This window comes from Hypanus sabinus, chromosome 3, assembly GCF_030144855.1.
Source record: "Hypanus sabinus isolate sHypSab1 chromosome 3, sHypSab1.hap1, whole genome shotgun sequence".
In the NCBI taxonomy this organism is placed as follows: domain Eukaryota; kingdom Metazoa; phylum Chordata; class Chondrichthyes; order Myliobatiformes; family Dasyatidae; genus Hypanus; species Hypanus sabinus.
Genome location: NC_082708.1, coordinates 193385614 through 193405216, shown reverse-complemented (window position 1 = coordinate 193405216; position 19603 = coordinate 193385614). Strand labels below are relative to the sequence as shown.

Here is a 19603-nt window from a genome sequence, read left to right as displayed (position 1 = left end):
CCCAGTGCAGGTTGATGGAACTAGGCACATTACTAGTTTGGCACAAACTAGATGGGCCAAAGGGCCTGTTTCTGTGCTGTAGTGCTCTCTTACTATAATCTATCTCATACCACCCTGATGGAAAAACTATTCTAACTATCCCCCTCCATTGATTTAGTTACCTCGCTTTCCTTCATCCTGGACAGAACAGACACAGGCTCCTACCCACTGGCAGCTCTAATCAAGTAGCAAATTTCCCAAGGAGTGGCAGATGGAATAGGTCTCTGGCCCACTACCATTAGGCAGGAGGTATAAGAGCATCAGGACTATGACTGGGTGACATCATCTTCTCCCAGTCTGACAGACTAATGAATACCCTGCCACCAATAAGGTCTCCTCACTAGGATAACAAGCTGTGTACAGTTTACTGTCAACTTGTGCTGCACTCTACTACTTACAGTCTGAATTTGATTCTTTTTTACTTGTTTGTGGTAATATTTTGGTTTATGTGCTGTGTGGGATATATGTATTGTGGTCCAGAGGAACGTTGTATCATTTGTTGTACATATGCACAATCCAACACAGGGTAGGTAGCAGAACCTACCCCTTATTCTCAAACCATGCCCTCTGGTACTGGACTCTCCCAGCATCTGGAACATATTTCCTGCCTCTATCTTGTCTAATCCCTTAATAATCTTATATGTTGCAATCAGATCCCCTCTCAATCTCCTTAATTCCAGCATGTACAAGCCCAGTCTCTCTAACCTCTCTGCATAAGACAGTCCGGACATCCCAGGAATTAACCTCGTGAATCTACGCTGCACTTCCTCTATAGCCAGGATGTCCTTCCTTAACCCTGGAGACCAAAACTGTACACAATACTCCAGGTGTGATCTCACCAGGGCCCTGTACAAATGCAAAAGGATTTCCTTGCTCTTGTACTCAATTCCCTTTGTAATAAAGGCCAACATTCCATTAGTCTTCTTCACTGCCTGCTGCACTTGCTCATTCACCTTCAGTGACTGATGAACAAGTACTCCTAGATCTCTTTGTATTTCTCCCTTACCTAACTCTACACCGTTCAGATAATAATCTGCCTTCCTGTTCTTACTCCCAAAGTGGATAACCTCACACTTATTCACATTGAACGTCATATAGGAGGGACAGTGAAAATCTAGCTGAGTGATGTTGTAACAACCACCTCTCACAATGTCAGCAAAACCAAGGAGTTCATTACTGACTTCAAGATGGAGAAATCAGAGGTCCATGAGCCAGTCCTCATTGGGGGATCAGAGGTGGACAGGGTCAACAATGTTAAATTCCTTGGTGTTATTACTTGACAGGATCTCTCCTGGGTCCAGCATATGTGCAATTATGAAGAAAGCACGGAAGTACCTCTAATTGACGGGGATTTTGTGAAGATTCAGCATGGATGTAAAACTCTGACAAACTCTATAGATGTGCTGTAGACTGTACTGACTAGTTGTATCACAGCCTGATATGGAAACACCAATGAAAAGCCTACAGGACGTGGTGCACACATTCCAGTCCATCAGAGGTGAGGTCCACATTTACATGGAGTGCTGTTGCAGGAAAACGGAATCCAGCATCAGAGCCCGCCCACTATCCAGGCCATGTTCTCTTCTCGCTGCTGCCATCAGGAAGCAGTACTCGGTACCCACACCACCAGGTTCAGAAACAGTTATTACCCCTCAACCATCAGGCTCCTAAACCAGAGGGGATAACGTGACTCACCCCATTTCTGAAATGCTCCCAAATCTCACTTCCAAGGATACTTCATCTCATGTTCTCCACATCTATAAACATAGCAAACCTACAGCACAATACAGCCCACAAAGCTGTGCCGAACATGTCCTTACCTTCGAAATTACCTCGGGTTACCCTTAGCCCTTTATTTTTCTAAGCTCCATGTAGCCATCCGGGAGCCTCTTAAAAGACCCTATCGTTTCCACTTCCACCTCCCTCGCCAGCAGCCCATTCCACGCACTCACCACTCTCCCGTAAATAACTTACCCTTGACATCTCCTCTGTACCTACTTCCAAACTTTAAAACTGTGCCCTCTAGTGCTAGCTATTTCAGCCCTGGGAAAAAGCCTCTGACTATCCACACGATCAATATCTCTCAACATCTTAGACACCTCTACCAGGTCACCTCTCATCCTCCGTCACTCCAAGGAGAAAAGTCTGAGTTCACTCAACCTATTCTCATAAGTCATGCTCCCCAATCCAGGCAACATCCTTGTAAATCTCCTCTGTGCCCTTTCTATGGTTTCCACATCCTTCCTGTAGTGAGGCAACCAGAACTGAGCACAGTACTCCAAGTGGGGTCTGACCAGGGTCCTTTATAGCTGTAACATTACCTCTCAGTTCCTAAACTCAATCCCACGATTGATGAAGGCCAATAAACCACATGCCTTCTTAACCACAGAGTCAACCTGCGCAGCTGCTTTCAGTGTCCTATGGACTCAGACCCCAAGATCCCTCTGATCCCCCACACTGCTAAGAGTCTTACCATTAATACTATATTCTACCATCATATTTGACCTACCAGAATGAACCACCTCACATTTATCTGGGTTGAACTCCATCTGCCACTTCTCAGCCCAGTTTTGACCTCCATGCAGAATATGACCCGTCTACCACCATTCTTTGCCTTCTGTGGTCAAGCCAGTTCTGGAGCCACAAAGCAATGTCCCCTTGGATCCCATGCCTCCTTACTTTCTCAATAAGCCTTGCATGGGGTATCTTATCAAATGCCTTGCTGAAATCCATATACACTACATCTACTGCTCTACCTTCATCAATGTGTTTAGTCATATCCTCAATCAAGCTCATAAGGCATGATCTGTCCTTGACAAAGCCATGCTGACTATTCCTAGTTATATTATGCTTCTCCAAATGTTCATAAATCCTGCCTCTCAGGATCTTCTCCATCAACTTAACAACCACTGAGGTAAGACTCACTGGTCTATTACTTATATATTATTATTATTATTTTGGATTTCTCTGTATTCCCTGTGATTGCCCGCAGGAAAATGAAACGGGGCTGTTGATGGGGACATGTAAGTACTTTGATAATAAATTTATTGTGAACTTTGACACTTGTCTGGACTGAATTGCATCTGCCATTGCTCAATCTCTGCTAATGTACATCCCACAGCCCCCATCTTCACCGTTATGTTGTCAACAAACTTATTAATCAGACTGCTCCCATGTACAGCTCCAATCCCAACTGACCACAGTCAGAAAAGCATTGCATCCAGCAACTAGTCACACCTCCCATTACCAAGTCAATTCGCCGACACAATCCTGAATCAATGTGGTTTTATCCCATTGACCACCCACACTGTGAGACCCTCTCATAGACCACACACACTGTGAGACCCTGTCCAAACCATTATTCAAGGCCATATTTAAAAAAACAAGTCTAGTTCTCAGTTCCACTGTGACCTCTTCTTCATGGAGGGAATGAATGGGAAATAGAGAAGTGGTGGAGGGAACCAAACCAGACTCGGAGAAGGCAACTAGTGAAGGGAAAGACTGTTACCACGCAGGGCGTGGTTGGTGTATGCAACACACACAGGAAATCCGAGTGCACAATGCACAGGAACCAGAACAAGCCACTCAACATCAGGCACCAGAAACAGGTATAGACAGACAGCACCGGGCACCGGAAACAGGAGCTGAACGCAGCACCGGGCACCGGAAACAGGAGCTGAACACAGCACCGGGCAGCGGAAACATGAACTGAACACAGTACCGGGCACCGGAAACAGGAGCTGAACGCAGCACCGGGCACCGGAAACAGGAGCTGAACACAGCACCGGGCACCGGAAACAGGAGCTGAACACAGTACCGGGCACTGGAAACAGGAGCTGAACACAGCGCCGGGCACCGGAAACAGGAGCTGAACACAGTACCGGGCACTGGAAACAGGAGCTGAACACAGTACCGGGCACCGGAAACAGGAACTGAACACAGTACCGGGCACCGGAAACAGGAGCTGAACACAGCACCGGGCACCGGAAACAGGAGCTGAACACAGTACCGGGCACCGGAAACAGGAGCTGAACACAGCACCGGGCACCGGAAACAGGAGCTGAACACAGTACCGGGCACTGGAAACAGGAGCTGAACACAGCGCCGGGCACCGGAAACAGGAGCTGAACACAGTACCGGGCACTGGAAACAGGAGCTGAACACAGTACCGGGCACCGGAAACAGGAGCTGAACACAGTACCGGGCACCGGAAACAGGAGCTGAACACAGTACCGGGCAGCGGAAACAGGAGCTGAACACAGCACCGGGCACCGGAAACAGGAGCTGAACACAGCGCCGGGCAACGGAAACAGGAGCTGAACACAGCGCCGGGCACCGGAAACATGAACTGAACACAGTACCGGGCACTGGAAACAGGAGCTGAACACAGTACCGGGCACCGGAAACAGGAGCTGAACACAGCACCGGGCACCGGAAACAGGAGCTGAACACAGCACCGGGCACCGGAAACAGGAGCTGAACACAGCACCGGGCACCGGAAACAGGAGCTGAACACAGCACCGGGCACCGGAAACAGGAGCTGAACACAGTACCGGGCACCGGAAACAGGAGCTGAACACAGTACCGGGCACCGGAAACAGGAGCTGAACACAGCACAGGGCACCGGAAACAGGAGCTGAACACAGCACCGGGCACTGGAAACAGGAGCTGAACACAGCACAGGGCACCGGAAACAGGAGCTGAACACAGTACCGGGCACCGGAAACAGGAGCTGAACACAGTACCGGGCACCGGAAACAGGAGCTGAACACAGTACCGGGCACCGGAAACAGGAGCTGAACACAGTACCGGGCACCGGAAACAGGAGCTGAACACAGTACCGGGCACCGGAAACAGGAGCTGAACACAGTACCGGGCACCGGAAACAGGAGCTGAACACAGCACCGGGCACCGGAAACAGGAGCTGAACACAGCACCGGGCACCGGAAACAGGAGCTGAACACAGCACCGGGCACCGGAAACAGGAGCTGAACACAGTACCGGGCACCGGAAACAGGAGCTGAACACAGCACCGGGCACCGGAAACAGGAGCTGAACACAGCACCGGGCACCGGAAACAGGAGCTGAACACAGTACCGGGCACCGGAAACAGGAGCAAAACACAGCACCGGGCACCGGAAACAGGAGCTGAACACAGTACCGGGCACCGGAAACAGGAGCTGAACACAGCACAGGGCACCGGAAACAGGAGCTGAACACAGCACCGGGCACCGGAAACAGGAGCTGAACACAGTACCGGGCACCGGAAACAGGAGCTGAACACAGCACCGGGCACCGGAAACAGGAGCTGAACACAGCACCGGGCACCGGAAACAGGAGCTGAACACAGTACCGGGCACCGGAAACAGGAGCTGAACACAGCACCGGGCACCGGAAACAGGAGCTGAACACAGTACCGGGCACCGGAAACAGGAGCTGAACACAGCACCGGGCACCGGAAATAGGAGCTGAACACAGCACCGGGCACCGGAAATAGGAGCTGAACACAGTACCGGGCACCGGAAACAGGAGCTGAACACAGCACAGGGCACTGGAAACAGGAGCTGAACACAGCACCGGGCACCGGAAACAGGAGCTGAACACAGCACCGGGCACCGGAAACAGGAGCTGAACACAGCACCGGGCACCGGAAACATGAGCTGAACACAGCACCGGGCACCGGAAACAGGAGCTGAACACAGCACCGGGCACCGGAAACAGGAGCTGAACACAGCACCGGGCACCGGAAACAGGAGCTGAACACAGCACCGGGCACCGGAAACAGGAGCTGAACACAGTACCGGGCACCGGAAACAGGAGCTGAACACAGCGCCGGGCACCGGAAACAGGAGCTGAACACAGCACCGGGCACCGGAAACAGGAGCTGAACACAGTACCGGGCACCGGAAACAGGAGCTGAACACAGTACCGGGCACCGGAAACAGGAGCAAAACACAGCACCGGGCACCGGAAACAGGAGCTGAACACAGTACCGGGCACCGGAAACAGGAGCTGAACACAGCACAGGGCACCGGAAACAGGAGCTGAACACAGCACCGGGCACCGGAAACAGGAGCTGAACACAGCACCGGGCACTGGAAACAGGAGCTGAACACAGCGCCGGGCACCGGAAACAGGAGCTGAACACAGCACCGGGCACCGGAAACAGGAGCTGAACACAGTACCGGGCACCGGAAACAGGAGCTGAACACAGCACCGGGCACCGGAAACAGGAGCTGAACACAGCACCGGGCACCGGAAACAGGAGCTGAACACAGCACCGGGCACCGGAAACAGGAGCTGAACACAGCACCGGGCACCGGAAACAGGAGCTGAACACAGTACCGGGCACCGGAAACAGGAGCTGAACACAGTACCGGGCACCGGAAACAGGAGCTGAACACAGCACCGGGCACCGGAAACAGGAGCTGAACACAGCACCGGGCACCGGAAACAGGAGCTGAACACAGCACCGGGCACCGGAAACAGGAGCTGAACACAGCACCGGGCACCGGAAACAGGAGCTGAACACAGCACCGGGCACCGGAAACATGAGCTGAACACAGCACCGGGCACCGGAAACAGGAGCTGAACACAGCACCGGGCACCGGAAACAGGAGCTGAACACAGCACCGGGCACCGGAAACAGGAGCTGAACACAGTACCGGGCACCGGAAACAGGAGCTGAACACAGCACCGGGCACCGGAAACAGGAGCTGAACACAGCACCGGGCACCGGAAACAGGAGCTGAACACAGCACCGGGCACCGGAAACAGGAGCTGAACACAGCACCGGGCACCGGAAACAGGAGCTGAACACAGCACCGGGCACCGGAAACAGGAGCTGAACACAGCACAGGGCACCGGAAACAGGAGCTGAACACAGTACCGGGCACCGGAAACAGGAGCTGAACACAGCACCGGGCACCGGAAACAGGAGCTGAACACAGCACCGGGCACCGGAAACAGGAGCTGAACACAGTACAGGGCACCGGAAACAGGAGCTGAACACAGCACCGGGCACCGGAAACAGGAGCTGAACACAGCACCGGGCACCGGAAACAGGAGCTGAACACAGCACCGGGCACCGGAAACATGAGCTGAACACAGCACCGGGCACCGGAAACAGGAGCTGAACACAGCACCGGGCACCGGAAACAGGAGCTGAACACAGTACATGGCACCGGAAACAGGAGCTGTACAGCATTCAGAGGGAACTGGGTGGGAAGATGTGGACTGGAATTGTTACATTGTTCTTCACTATCTCTGAGTAAGCTTGCTGAAGTCCCTCTCTGAGAATAACAGAGATGCACAAAGCATGAAACACTGCAGCATTAACGTGTGGGCATTAGGACCCTGCGGTGCAGCAGCACACCCAACACAGACAGCCCAATCCTGCAGCAACCGCAGCGGCAGACACAATCTCCATGCCAACAGAAAACCCGGATCACTGATACCGACGTCTGGTGGATGAGGCACCGGGACAGAGAATTGTGGAAAGGCTTGGCGAGACGTGCAATGTCCATGAGATGGGGGTAACAGAGGATATCAGTGGAATGGGGGGAAAAGGGGTAGTCATAGGGATGGGGGAGGACTGGGAAAATGAGGATGATGGAGGAGGACTGGGAATATCTCTGGGATCGGGGAGGGTGACGGGGAATGTCAATCAGATGGGGAGACAGGGATTGTCACGGAGACAGGGGAGACAGAGAATGTCAGTGGGATGGGGAGACAGGGAATGTCAGTGGGATGGGGGAGACAGGGAATATAAGTGAGACGGGGGAGACAGGGAATGTCAGTGGGACGGGGGAGACAGGGAATGTCAGTGGGACGGGGGAGACGGAATGTCAGTGTGATGGGGAGAAAGGGAATGTCAGTAGGACGGGGCTCACAGGGAATGTTAGTGGGATGGGGGAGACAGGGAACGAATGTGGGATGGGGAGACGAGGAATGTCAGTGGGGCAGGGAGACAGGGAATGTCAGTGGGATGGGGAGACGGGGAATGTCAGTGAGATGGGGAATGTCAGTGGGATGGGGAGACAGGGAATGAATGTGGGATGGGGGAGACAGGGAATGTCAGTGGGATGGGGAACGTCAGTGAGACGCGGAATGTCAGTGGGGCAGGGAGACAGGGAATGTCAGTGGGATGGGGAGACAGGAAATGTCAGTGGGATGGGGAGACAGGGAATGTCAGTGGGACGGGGAGACAGGGAATGTCAGTGAGATGGGGAATGTCAGTGAGACGGGGAGACAGGGAATGTCAGTGAGATGGGGAATGTCAGTGAGACGGGGAGACAGGGAATGTCAGTGGGATGGGGAGACAGGAAATGTCAGTGGGATGGGGAGACAGGGAATGTCAGTGGGACGGGGAGACAGGGAATGTCAGTGGGACGGGGAGACAGGGAATGTCAGTGGGATGGGGAATGTCAGTTGGATGGGGGAGATGGGGAATGTCAGTGAGACGCGGGATTCAGTGGGGCAGGGAGACGGAATGTGAGTGGGATGAGGGGAGACAGGGAATGTCAGTGAGACGGGGAGACAGGGAATATCACTGAGACGGGGGAAACGGGGAATGTCAGTGGGATGCGGAGACAGGGAATGTCAGTGGGATGGGGGAGACGGAATGTCAGAGGGATGGGGAGACAGGGAATGTCAGTGGGACGGGGAGACATGGAATCAGTGAGATGAGGGAGACAGGGAATGTCAGTGGGACAGGGGAGACAGGGAATGTCAGTGAGACGGGGAGATGGGGAATGTCAGTGAGATGGGGAATGTCAGTGAGACGGGGAGACAGGGAATGTCAGTGAGATGGGGAATGTCAGTGAGACGGGGAGATGGGGAATGTCAGTGGGACGGGGGAGACAGGGAATGTCAGTGGGACGGGGGAGACAGGGAATGTCAGTGAGATTGGGAATGTCAGTGGGATGGGGAGACAGGGAATGAATGTGGGATGGGGGAGACAGGGAATGTCAGTGGGATGGGGAACGTCAGTGAGACGCGGAATGTCAGTGGGGCAGGGAGACGGAATGTCAGTGGGATGGGGAGACAGGAAATGTCAGTGGGATGGGGAGACAGGGAATGTCAGTGGGACGGGGAGACAGGGAATGTCAGTGGGACGGGGAGACAGGGAATGTCAGTGGGATGGGGAATGTCAGTTGGATGGGGGAGATGGGGAATGTCAGTGAGACGCGGGATTCAGTGGGGCAGGGAGACGGAATGTGAGTGGGATGAGGGGAGACAGGGAATGTCAGTGAGACGGGGAGACAGGGAATGTCACTGAGACGGGGGAAACGGGGAATGTCAGTGGGATGCGGAGACAGGGAATGTCAGTGGGATGGGGGAGACGGAATGTCAGAGGGATGGGGAGACAGGGAATGTCAGTGGGACGGGGAGACATGGAATCAGTGAGATGAGGGAGACAGGGAATGTCAGTGGGACAGGGGAGACAGGGAATGTCAGTGAGACGGGGAGATGGGGAATGTCAGTGAGATGGGGAATGTCAGTGAGACGGGGAGACAGGGAATGTCAGTGAGATGGGGAATGTCAGTGAGACGGGGAGATGGGGAATGTCAGTGGGAAGGGGGAGACAGGGAATGTCAGTGAGATTGGGAATGTCAGTGAGACGGGGAGACAGGGAATGTCAGTGAGATGGTGGAGACAGGGAATGTCAGTGTGATGGGGGGACAGGGAATGTCAGTGGGACGGGGAGACAGGGAATGTCAGTGTGATGGGGAGACAGGGAATGTCAGTGTGATGGGGAGACAGGGAATGTCAGTGGGACGGGGAGACAGGGAATGTCAGTGGGACGGGGAGACAGGGAATGTCAGTGGGACGGGGAGACAGGGAATGTCAGTTTGATGGGGGAGACGGGGAATGTCAGTGTGATGGGAGAGACAGGGAATGTCAGTGGGACGGGGGAGACAGGGAATGTCAGTGAGATGGGGAGACAGGGAATGTCAGTGAGATGGGGAGACAGGGAATGTCAGAGTGATGGGGAGACAGGGAATGTCAGTGAGATGGGGAGACAGAGAATGTCAGTGGGATGGGGAAGACAGGGAATGTCAGTGAGACGGGGGAGACAGGGAATGTCAGTTGGACGGGGGAGACAGGGAATGTCAGTTGGACGGGGAGACAGGGAATGTCAGTGTGACGGGGGAGACGGAATGTCAGTGGGACGGGGGAGACAGGGAATGTCAGTGGGACGGGGGAGACAGGGAATGTCAGTGGGACGGGGAGACAGGGAATGTCAGTGAGATGGGGGAGACAGGGAATGTCAGTGGGACGGGGGAGACAGGGAATGTCAGTGAGACGGGGAGATGGGGAATGTCAGTGAGACAGGGAGATGGGGAATGTCAGTGGGATGGGGGTGACAGGGATTGTCAGTGAGACGGGGAGACAGGGAATGTCAGTGTGATGGGAAGACAGGGAATGTCAGTGTGATGGGGAGTCAGGGAATGTCAGTGAGACGGGGAGATGGGGAATGTCAGTGGGACGGGGGAGACAGGGAATGTCAGTGAGATGGCGAATGTCAGTGAGACGGGGAGATGGGGAATGTCAGTGAGATGCTGGAGACAGGGAATGTCAGTGTGATGGGGAGACAGGGAATGTCAGTGTGATGGGGAGACAGGGAATGTCAGTGTGATGTGGAGACAGGGAATGTCAGTGGGACGGGGAGACGGGGAATGTCAGTGGGACGGGGAGACGGGGAATGTCAGTGGGACGGGGGAGACAGGGAATGTCAGTGGGATGGGGGAGACGGAATGTCAGTGGGATGGGGAGACAGGGAATGTCAGTGAGATGGGGGAGACAGGAAATTTCAGTGAGATGGGGGTGACAGGGATTGTCAGTGAGACGGGGAGACAGGGAATGTCAGTGGGATGGGGGTGACAGGGATTGTCAGTGAGACGGGGAGACAGGGAATGTCAGTGTGATGGGGAGACAGGGAATGTCAGTGAGACGGGGAGATAGGGAATGTCAGTGGGACGGGGGAGACAGGGAATGTCAGTGGGACGGGGGAGACGGAATGTCAGTGTGATGGGGAGAAAGGGAATGTCAGTGGGACGGGGCTCACAGGGAATGTTAGTGGGATGGGGGAGATGGGGAATGTCAGTTGGATGGGGGAGACAGGGAATGAATGTGGGATGGGGAGACGGGAAATGTCAGTGGGGCAGGGAGACAGGGAATGTCAGTGGGATGGGGAGACGGGGAATGTCAGTGAGATGGGGAATGTCAGTGGGATGGGGAGACAGGGAATGAATGTAGGATGGGTGAGACAGGGAATGTCAGTGGGATGGGGAATGTCAGTGAGACACAGAATATCAGTGGGGCAGGAAGACAGGGAATGTCAGTGGGATGGGGAGACAGGGAATGTCAGTGGGATGGGGAGACAGGGAATGTCAGTGGGACGGGGAGACAGGGAATGTCAGTGGGATGGGGAATGTCAGTTGGATGGGGGAGATGGGGAATGTCAGTGAGACGCGGAATGTCAGTTGGATGGGGGAGATGGGGAATGTCAGTGAGACGCGGAATGTCAGTGGGGCAGGGAGACAGGGAATGTCAGTGGGATGAGGGGAGACAGGGAATGTCAGTGAGACGGGGAGACAGGGAATATCACTGAGACGGGGAGACAGGGAATATCACTGAGACGGGGGAAAACGGGGAATGCCAGTGGGATGCGGAGACAGGGAATGTCAGTGGGATGGGGGAGACGGAATGTCAGTGGGATGGGGAGACAGGGAATGTCAGTGGGACGGGGAGATGGGGAATGTCAGTGAGATGGGGAATGTCAGTGAGACGGGGAGATGGGGAATGTCAGTGGGACGGGGGAGACAGGGAATGTCAGTGGGACGGGGGAGACAGGGAATGTCAGTGAGATGGCGAATGTCAGTGAGACGGGGAGATGGGGAATGTCAGTGAGATGGTGGAGACGGGGAATGTCAGTGTGATGGGGAGACAGGGAATGTCAGTGGGACGGGGAGACAGGGAATGTCAGTGTGACGGGGAGACAGGAAATGTCAGTGTGATGGGGAGAGAGGGAATGTCAGTGGGACGGGGAGACAGGGAATGTCAGTGGGACGGGGAGACAGGGAATGTCAGTGGGACGGGGAGACAGGGAATGTCAGTGTGATGGGGGAGACGGGGAATGTCAGTGTGATGTGGGAGACGGGGAATGTCAGTGGGACGGGGGAGTCGGGGAATGTCAGTGTGATGGGGAGACGGAATGTCAGTGAGACGCGGAATGTCAGTGAGACGGGGAGATGGGGAATGTCAGTGGGACGGGGAGACGGGGAATGTCATTGGGACGGGGAGACAGGGAATGTCAGTGGGACGGGGGAGACGGAATGTCAGTGTGACGGGGGAGACAGGGAATGTAAGTGGGACGGGGAAGACAGGGAATGTCAGTGGGATGGGGAGACAGGGAATGTCAGTGGGACGGGGGAGACAGGGAATGTCAGTGGGATGGGGAGACAGGGAATGTCAGTGGGACGGGGAAACAGGGAATGTCAGTGAGATGGGGGAGACAGGGAATGTCAGTGGGATGGGGGAGACAGGGAATGTCAGTGAGACGGGGAGATGGGGAATGTCAGTGAGATGGGGAATGTCAGTGAGACGGGGAGATGGGGAATGTCAGTGGGACGGGGGAGACAGGGAATGTCAGTGGGACGGGGGAGACGGAATGTCAGTGAGACGGGGGAGACAGGGAATGTCAGTGGGACGGGGGAGACAGGGAATGTCAGTGGGATGGGGAGACAGGGAATGTCAGTGGGACGGGGAGACAGGGAATGTCAGTGAGATGGGGGAGACAGGGAATGTCAGAGGGACGGGGGAGACAGGGAATGTCAGTGAGACGGGGAGATGGGGAATGTCAGTGAGATGGGGAATGTCAGTGAGACGGGGAGATGGGGAATGTCAGTGGGACGGGGGAGACAGGGAATGTCAGTGGGACGGGGGAGACAGGGAATGTCAGTGAGATGGCGAATGTCAGTGAGACGGGGAGATGGGGAATGTCAGTGAGATGGTGGAGACGGAATGTCAGTGTGATGGGGAGACAGGGAATGTCAGTGTGATGGGGAGACAGGGAATGTCAGTGGGACGGGGAGACAGGGAATGTCAGTGTGATGGGGGAGACGGGGAATGTCAGTGTGATGGGGGAGACGGGGAATGTCAGTGGGACGGGGGAGACGGGGAATGTCAGTGAGATGGGGAGACAGGGAATGTCAGTGTGATGGGGAGACAGGGAATGTCAGTGAGACGCGGAATGTCAGTGAGAAACGGAGATGGGGAATGTCAGTGGGACGGGGAGATGGGGAATGTCAGTGGGACGAGGAGACGGGGAATGTCAGTGGGATGGGGGAGTCAGGGAATGTCAGTGGGACGGGGAGACAGGGAATGTCACTGAGACGGGAGACAGGGAATGTCACTGAGACGGGAGACAGGGAATGTCAGTAGGATGGGGAAGGCAGGGAATGTCAGTGAGACGGGGGAGACATGGAATGTCAGAGGGACGGGGAGACAGGGAATATCACTGAGACGGGGAGTCAGGGAATATCACTGAGACGGGGGAAAACGGGGAATGCCAGTGGGATGCGGAGACAGGGAATGTCAGTGGGATGGGGGAGACGGAATGTCAGTGGGATGGGGAGACAGGGAATGTCAGTGGGACAGGGGAGACAGGGAATGTCAGTGAGACGGGGAGATGGGGAATGTCAGTGGGACGGGGGAGACAGGGAATGTCAGTGGGACGGGGGAGACAGGGAATGTCAGTGAGATGGCGAATGTCAGTGAGACGGGGAGATGGGGAATGTCAGTGAGATGGTGGAGACGGGGAATGTCAGTGTGATGGGGAGACAGGGAATGTCAGTGGGACGGGGAGACAGGGAATGTCAGTGTGATGGGGAGACAGGGAATGTCAGTGTGATGGGGAGAGAGGGAATGTCAGTGGGACGGGGAATCAGGGAATGTCAGTGGGACGGGGAGACAGGGAATGTCAGTGTGATGGGGGAGACGGGGAATGTCAGTGTGATGTGGGAGACGGGTGAATGTCAGTGGGACGGGGGAGTCGGGGAATGTCAGTGTGATGGGGAGACAGGGAATGTCAGTGAGACGCGGAATGTCAGTGAGACGGGGAGATGGGGAATGTCAGTGGGACGGGGAGATGGGGAATGTCATTGGGATGGGGAGACAGGGAATGTCAGTGGGACGGGGGAGACGGAATGTCAGTGTGACGGGGGAGGCAGGGAATGTCAGTGGGACGGGGGAGACAGGGAATGTCAGTGGGATGGGGAGACAGGGAATGTCAGTGGGACGGGGAGACAGGGAATGTCAGTGGGACGGGGAGACGGAATGTCAGTGAGATGGGGGAGACAGGGAATGTCAGTGGGACGGGGGAGACAGGGAATGTCAGTGAGACGGGGAGATGGGGAATGTCAGTGAGATGGGGAATGTCAGTGAGACGGGGAGATGGGGAATGTCAGTGGGACGGGGGAGACAGGGAATGTCAGTGGGACGGGGGAGACGGAATGTCAGTGTGACAGGGGAGACAGGGAATGTCAGTGGGACGGGGGAGACAGCGAATGTCAGTGGGATGGGGAGACAGGGAATGTCAGTGGGACGGGGAATGTCAGTGAGACGGGGAGATGGGGAATGTCAGTGGGACGGGGGAGACAGGGAATGTCAGTGGGACGGGGGAGACAGGGAATGTCAGTGAGATGGCGAATGTCAGTGAGACGGGGAGACAGGGAATGTCAGTGGGATGGGGGAGTCAGGGAATGTCACTGAGACGGGAGACAGGGAATGTCAGTGGGATGGGGAAGACAGGGAATGTCAGTAGGACGGGGGAGACAGGGAATGTCAGTTGGACGGGGGAGACGGAATGTCAGTGGGACGGGGAGACAGGGAATGTCAGTGTGATGGGGAGACAGGGAATGTCAGTGTGATGGGGAGACAGGGAATGTCAGTGGGACGGGGAGACAGGGAATGTCAGTGGGACAGGGAGACAGGCAATGTCAGATTGATGGGGGAGACGGGGAATGTCAGTGTGATGGGGGAGACGGGGAATGTCAGTGGGACGGGGGAGACAGGGAATGTCAGTGGGACGGGGAGACAGGGAATGTCACTGAGACGGGAGACAGGGAATGTCAGTGGGATGGGGAAGACAGGGAATGTCAGTGAGACGGGGGAGACAGGGAATGTCAGTGGGACGGGGGAGACAGGGAATGTCAGTTGGACGGGGGAGACGGAATGTCAGTGTGACGGGGGAGACAGGGAATGTCAGTGGGACGGGGTAGACAGGGAATGTCAGTGGGATGGGGAGACAGGGAATGTCAGTGAGATGGGGGAGACAGGGAATGTCAGTGGGACGGGGGAGACAGGGAATGTCAGTGAGACGGGGAGATGGGGAATGTCAGTGAGATGGGGAATGTCAGTGAGACGGGGAGACAGGGAATGTCAGTGGGACGGGGGAGACAGGGAATGTCAGTGAGATGGCGAATGTCAGTGAGACGGGGAGATGGGGAATGTCAGTGAGACGGGGAGATGGGGAATGTCAGTGAGATGGTGGAGACAGGGAATGTCAGTGTGATGGGGAGACAGGGAATGTCAGTGTGATGGGGAGACAGGGAATGTCAGTGGGACGGGGAGACGGGGAATGTCAGTGGGACGGGGAGACGGGGAATGTCAGTGGGACGGGGGAGACAGGGAATGTCAGTGAGATGGGGAGACAGGGAATGTCAGTGTGATGGGGAGACAGGGAATGTCAGTGAGAAGCGGAATGTCAGTGAGACGGGGAGAGGGGGAATGTCAGTGGGACGGGGAGACGGGGAATGTCAGTGGGACGGGGAGACAGGGAATGTCACTGAGACGGGAGACAGGGAATGTCAGTGTGATGGGGAAGACAGGGAATGTCAGTGAGACGGGGAGACAGGGAATGTCAGTGGGACGGGGGAGACAGAGAATGTCAGTGGGACGGGGGGGACAGGGAATGTCAGTGAGACGGGGAGATGGGGAATGTCAGTGAGATGGGGAATGTCAGTGAGACGGGGAGATGGGGAATGTCAGTGGGACGGGGGAGACAGGAAATGTCAGTTGGACGGGGGAGACAGGGAATGTCAGTGAGATGGCGAATGTCAGTGAGACGGGGTGATGAGGAATGTCAGTGAGATGGTGGAGACCGGGAATGTCAGTGTGATGGGGAGACAGGGAATGTCAGTGTGATGGGGAGACAGGGAATGTCAGTGGGACGGGGAGACGGGGAATGACAGTGGGACGGGGAGACGGGGAATGTCAGTGTGATGGGGGAGACGGGGAATGTCAGTGGGACGGGGGAGACAGGGAATGTCAGTGAGACGCGGAATGTCAGTGAGACGGGGAGATGGGGAATGTCAGTGGGACGGGGAGATGGGGAATATCAGTGGGACGGGGAGATGGGGAATGTCAGTGGGACGGGGAGACAGGGAATGTCACTGAGACGGGAGACAGGGAATGTCAGTGGGATGGGGAAGACAGGGAATGTCAGTGAGACGGGGGAGACAGGGAATGTCAGTGGGACGGGGGAGACAGGGAATGTCAGTTGGACGGGGGAGACAGGGAATGTCAGTGGGACGGGGAGACGGAATGTCAGTGTGACGGGGGAGACGGAATGTCAGTGGGACGGGGAAGACAGGGAATGTCAGTGTGATGGGGAGAGAGGGAATGTCAGTGGGAAGGGGCTCACAGGGAATGTTAGTGGGATGGGGAGAGACAGGGAATGTCAGTGGGATGGGGGAGACAGGGAATGAATGTGGGATGGGGAGATGGAGAATGTCAGTTGGATGGGGGAGACGGGGAATGAATGTGGGATGGGGGAGTCAGGGAATGTCAGTGGGGCAGGGAGACAGGGAATGTCAGTGAGACGGGGAGACAGGGAATGTCAGTGGGACGGGGGAGACAGGGAATGTCAGTGGGACGGGGGAGACAGGGAATGTCAGTGAGATGGCGAATGTCAGTGAGACGGGGAGATGGGGAATGTCAGTGAGATGGTGGAGACAGGGAATGTCAGTGGGATGGGGGAGACAGGGAATGAATGTGGGATGGGGAGACGGAGAATGTCAGTTGGATGGGGGAGACGGGGAATGAACGTGGGATGGGGGAGTCAGGGAATGTCAGTGGGGCAGGGAGACAGGGAATGTCAGTGGGATGGGGAGACGGGGAATGTCAGTGAGATGGGGAAAGTCAGTGGGATGGGGAGACAGGGAATGAATGTGGGATGGGGGAGACAGGGAATGTCAGTTGGATGGGGGAGATGGGGAATGTCAGTGAGACGCGGAATGTCAGTGGGATGAGGGGAAACAGGGAATGTCAGTGAGACAGAGAGACAGGGAATCTCAGTGAGACTGGGGAAAACGGGGAATGTCAGTGGGATGCGGAGACAGGGAATGTCAATGGGATGGGGGAGACGGAATGTCAGTGGGATGGGGAGACAGGGAATGTCACTGAGATGGGGGAGACAGGAAATGTCAGTGAGATGGGGGTGACAGCGATTGTCAGTGAGACGGGGAGACAGGGAATGTCAGTGGGATGGGGGAGACGGAATGTCAGTGGGATGGGGAGACAGGGTATGTCAGTGAGATGGGGGAGACAGGGAATGTCAGTGTGATGGGGAGACAGGGAATGTCAGTGAGACGGGGAGATAGGGAATGTCAGTGGGACGGGGGAGACAGGGAATGTCAGTGGGACGGGGGAGACGGAATGTCAGTGTGATGGGGAGAAAGGGAATGTCAGTGGGACGGGGCTCACAGGGAATGTTAGTGGGATGGGGAGAGACAGGGAATGTCAGTTGGATGGGGGAGACAGGGAATGAATGTGGGATGGGGGAGATGGGGAATGTCAGTTGGATGGGGGAGACAGGGAATGAATGTGGGATGGGGAGACGGGAAATGTCAGTGGGGCAGGGAGACAGGGAATGTCAGTGGGATGGGGAGACGGGGAATGTCAGTGAGATGGGGAATGTCAGTGGGATGGGGAGACAGGGAATGAATGTGGGATGGGGGAGACAGGGAATGTCAGTGGGATGGGGAATGTCAGTGAGACGCGGAACATCAGTGGGGCAGGGAGACAGGGAATGTCAGTGGGATGGGGAGACAGGGAATGTCAGTGGGATGGGGAGACAGGGAATGTCAGTGGGACGGGGAGACAGGGAATGTCAGTGGGATGGGGAATGTCAGTTGGATGGGGGAGATGGGGAATGTCAGTGAGACGCGGAATGTCAGTTGGATGGGGGAGATGGGGAATGTCAGTGAGACGCGGAATGTCAGTGGGGCAGGGAGACAGGGAATGTCAGTGGGATGAGGGGAGACAGGGAATGTCAGTGAGACGGGGAGACAGGGAATATCACTGAGACGGGGAGACAGGGAATATCACTGAGACGGGGGAAAACGGGGAATGCCAGTGGGATGCGGAGACAGGGAATGTCAGTGGGATGGGGAGACAGGGAATGTCAGTGGGACGGGGAGACAGGGAATCAGTGAGATGGGGGAGACAGGGAATGTCAGTGGGACAGGGGAGATAGGGAATGTCAGTGAGACGGGGAGATGGGGAATGTCAGTGAGACGGGGAGATGGGGAATGTCAGTGGGACGGGGGAGACGGGGAATGTCAGTGGGACAGGGGAGACGGGGAATGTCAGTGAGATGGCGAATGTCAGTGAGACGAGGAGATGGGGAATGTCAGTGGGATGGTGGAGACGGGGAATGTCAGTGTGACGGGGAGACACGGAATGTCAGTGTGATGGGGAGAGAGGGAAAGTCAGTGGGACGGGGAGACAGGGAATGTCAGTGGGACGGGGAGACAGGGAATCAGTGGGACAGGGGAGACAGGGAATGTCAGTGAGACGGGGAGATGGGGAATGTCAGTGAGATGGGGAATGTCAGTGAGACGGGGAATGTCAGTGAGACGGGGAGATGGGGAATGTCAGTGGGACGGGGGAGACAGGGAATGTCAGTGGGACGGGGAAGACAGGGAATGTCAGTGGGACGGGGGAGACAGGGAATGTCAGTGGGACGGGGAGACAGGGAATGTCAGTGAGATGGGGGAGACAGGGAATGTCAGTGGGACGGGGAGATGGGGAATGTCAGTGAGACGGGGAGATGGGGAATGTCAGTGGGACGGGGGAGACAGGGAATGTCAGTGGGACGGGGAAGACGGAATATCAGTGGGACGGGGAAGACGGAATATCAGTGTGACGGGGGAGACAGGGAATGTCAGTGGGACGGGGGAGACAGGGAATGTCAGTGGGATGGGGAGACAGGGAATGTCAGTGGGACGGGGAGACAGGGAATGTCAGTGAGACGGGGGAGACAGGGAATGTCAGAGGGACGGGGGAGACAGGGAATGTCAGTGAGACGGGGAGATGGGGAATGTCAGTGGGACGGGGGAGACGGGGAATGTCAGTGGGACGGGGGAGACGGGGAATGTCAGTGAGATGGCGAATGTCAGTGAGACGGGGAGATGGGGAATGTCAGTGAGATGGTGGAGACGGGGAATGTCAGTGTGATGGGCAGACAGGGAATGTCAGTGTGATGGGGAGACAG

At 55.8% G+C, this 19603-nt stretch overlaps 1 protein-coding gene across 2 annotated transcripts in view; it reads right to left on the bottom strand.

The window, feature by feature from the left end:
• Positions 1–19603, bottom strand: part of LOC132392016 (dynactin subunit 1-like) — a 284878-nt gene that overhangs the window by 194532 nt on the left and 70743 nt on the right. The gene's annotated exons all lie outside the window — the stretch shown is intronic.